The sequence below is a fragment of the Nannospalax galili genome, unplaced genomic scaffold, assembly GCF_000622305.1.
Source record: "Nannospalax galili isolate Female #2095 unplaced genomic scaffold, S.galili_v1.0 scaffold398, whole genome shotgun sequence".
Taxonomy (NCBI): domain Eukaryota; kingdom Metazoa; phylum Chordata; class Mammalia; order Rodentia; family Spalacidae; genus Nannospalax; species Nannospalax galili.
The window spans coordinates 329,957-333,388 of NW_008341813.1; the positions used below are offsets into that span (position 1 = coordinate 329,957).

At 42.9% G+C, this 3,432-nt stretch overlaps 1 pseudogene; it reads left to right on the forward strand.

Annotated features, from left to right (window-relative positions):
* Positions 1–1,747: 1,747 nt before the first annotated feature.
* LOC103737582 overlaps positions 1,748–3,432 on the forward strand; it is an 11,579-nt pseudogene continuing 9,894 nt past the window's right edge.

Below are 3,432 nucleotides of genomic sequence, written 5' to 3' on the forward strand. Positions count from 1 at the left end.
AGGCATTAATTTGGTTGCTCTTTACCATTTTTAGTTATCCCTTTGGAGTCATTTTGCACTTGGGGATTTTACTTGGAGTCTCTTTGTATTTTTTTATTCTTGATACAGTTACAGGTGTTGGCTCCAGTTGCCTGACCCTGCACTGGGCTAAGGAGGCAGAGGGCTTCTCTTGTCCTGGTTGCACTTGTTGATTCCCTGACGGGAGCCATTCTGTCATCTCCCCATTGACCACAACTGGTTGCGGGGGGAGAACTTGGTGGAAAAAACTGCTTCCACTTCTAGTATAGCCTTTATCAGAAGAGAAATGTATCTTATTTAATTCTTGGGGATTCTTAGCACCCCTTGTACAGTTTTTATCCTTTGAATGTCTTTTGTAAACTGTTCTTCTGGTTTTAAAGCCTTCCAGAAACGCCTTAGTACTGAATTTGGTTTTTTTTCAATTTTTTTCTCTGGGAATTTGGCCTCAACATAAGTCTTGCCACATTTGTCTTTGAGTAGCCCAAGTGGACCGTTTCTTTAGTCTGGTCTTTTTTATATCTCTTATAGGGTGTTCTGTTATTTTACAGACACATTTTACATGCTGATTGGTCAGAATCATTTCGATTTGCCAAAGCCTCTCTCACTTTGCAAAGATCCTTTCCCATTAAAGGGCTTATTAAAACTATTAAAGCCCCATACATTCTCGAGGTCCCAGTTGAATTAAGCATTCCTTCATAACTCTGGTGAACACAGTCTTATCTGGCCTAGTGAACTGAAGATCATATCTTGCTTTTCTCATACCTAGCTCTCTCAGTAATTCCTGCACCTCCTTTATAGCTCTCCAGCCTCTACTAATCATGTTAGCCTCCCTTGGTGACGACCATGTATCTCTAATGCCTTTAACCAGCCACCCCATTAAGTACTTCTCCTCTTTGCATTGGCCTAGGTTGAACAGCCTATATTGCAAGGACAGATCAGTAGTTATATAGCTCAGCTGTGAAGCCTCTGAAGGACTTAGACTGAAGTCGTTTACTCCCATGTCCCATACTCTGAAAAGCCATATGACTAGGGGCTATCTGATTGCTTGCTTGTAATTTTTTTTTGAGTTTTAACAGTTCCAGTATGGAGTATTTCCTAGCTACAGCACTACTAGCATTTTTTTTCCTTTTGTATCAATGGTTGAATCTGAGAGCAGCCTTAGCTACTTTTATTTTTCGGTCATTTTCTTTTTTACTATTAACTGTCTTTTCCTCTAAGTCCTTGGACCCTACACAAGTTAAAGTGTCCAGCTTTTTTCCTCTCTCATGCCCTGCAACAGGATCTTCCAGGACCTCCCTAGCCTTTTCAGCTTCCCTTGACTGGGGCACATCTTTTATTATACAAAGTGGCCACAGCCCCTCTCTGGACCCTCCTTTTGGGTCCAAAGCTGGTAAAAGTTTTTCTAGCATCTGGATGACCTTTAACAAATCTTCACATGCCTGCAACATACCCCCACATTTACAATATAGCTGTGGCCCATGCTTCTGCATGGCTGGCCTCTTTTTAGTTACAGATTTTATAATCCATTGTAAAAACCACATCAGCACCTCCATCAGCTCTGTAGCTTTTTCCAAACTTCTGCCATTTTTCATTTTTAACACGATCCTGCCAGCTGCACCAATTTTGTCACCAGAGTTCTCTCAGGGTCTCTTGCACGATTAGAGAAACCATATAACATATTTTTATGTGAATTTATTATGGTTTATGCCCTTGGGTAGGGAGGGAGTAAATGGTAGGACTTACTTGCAGCTCACTTCCTTGCCCACCCACAGTCTCTGTTAACTTTCGCCCAGGCACCTTGGGCCTGCAGTCTAGCCCCAAGTCTGTAAATGCCCCCTCTCACATCCACGCGGGTAAGACACTGGACCCATCTTTTATTCCACACTCACTGCCATGCATTCATGGTTGCTCACCACTTCCTTCACAAAATGGCTCCCAGAAACATCTGTGCTATCAATTCTCTGCAGCAGGCTCTGCCCCTTTGAGGAAACAGGCAGTTTGGGACACAAACATCTATATCACACTCCCTCTTTCCAAGTATCAGGGATCATTTTGAAAAAGTGGGTGGAAAGACTGTAAGAGCCAGAAAGGGTGGATGACTACAAGGAAACAGTGTTTTCTGGTCACAACATGGCAGTTGCATGTATGAACTCACAGCAGTTATGACAGCAAACACAAGACCACAAGACATTCCCTTTCCAACATGGAAAGGAAGGTGAGCACATGAAGAGTCAGACCAAAAACTGCATTGACTCCATTTTGATTAGCTTCCTCATTTTGTGAGCTGACTAGAACATATGCAAGGGCTATGGGTTAGGCAAGCCCAGGCATGTTAGGCAAGCTCAAATGTGCTAAGACCTTATAAGGAATAAACAGGATCCTGTGGCTCTAAAGATTACAGCCAGCACATTCCAATGCCCTGAAGACAGCCCTTACCAATAAGAATTTCCCCTGTAGTCGGGATAAGGGCCTGTCCAATCATTTTAAAAGATGCTTGGCACACACGGGTTTCTGTGGAATTTCCCAATAAAAGCCCTGGCCTGCTATTGTTCTGGGACAGACTCCATTCATGGCTCCTGGAGTCTGCGCCCGACTAGTCGTTCAAGAATTGGAATGCTTTTCAATAAAATCTTCTAAATTTTGAATTTTGGTGGGTGGTCTCCAATCATTCCCGACCCCAGACCCAACACACAAAGTTTCTCCCCATATGAGGAGCTATTGACAAGTGATAGCTGCTGAGAGAGAGAGAGAGAGAGAGAGAGGCATTTTCTTTAAAGGTGTGATGACTGGTAAATTGATCATAATATTGGGGATGGATTCACATCCAAAACAGCACAAACTGGACCCTTGCTGTTGTTGTTGTTGTTGTTCTGATGTTTATTGTGAGGACACAAAGTTGGTGGGTAGTGAAAGAGTAGGTGGATCTGGGTGGAGCTGGGGGGTAATGAGGTGACTGTGATCAAAACACATTGTATGAAGTTCTTAGCCATGGTCAAGCAGGACCTTTGACTTATCTTCACATAGGCAGAACCGGTAAAAGAAAGGATCCAGGGGCTCCTCCCAAGCTCATGTGACCCCTGAGGAACAGATCCTCAAACAGCCTTAAGAGTAAAAATAAATTGGTTTATCTGGGCCAACTTTATGGCCTTAAACACCCAAAAAAGGAAAGCATAATCAAAGATTAAAGGGGCCAATATAATTTTTTAAGCGTCCATATGTATAGCTAAAGGCAACATAACAAGCAACAATGCCAAATAGGAGATACCTTCTTTTGAGTTGTTGGCCAGGGTGGCCAAAGGGACTCCCAGATAGTAACCCAGCATAGAACTGGGAAAATAAACTGCAGACCCCAATCTTATCTAAAGGAATATTGACTGCTAGATGAGGAACAGCTGATCTTTCTAAAACAAGGCT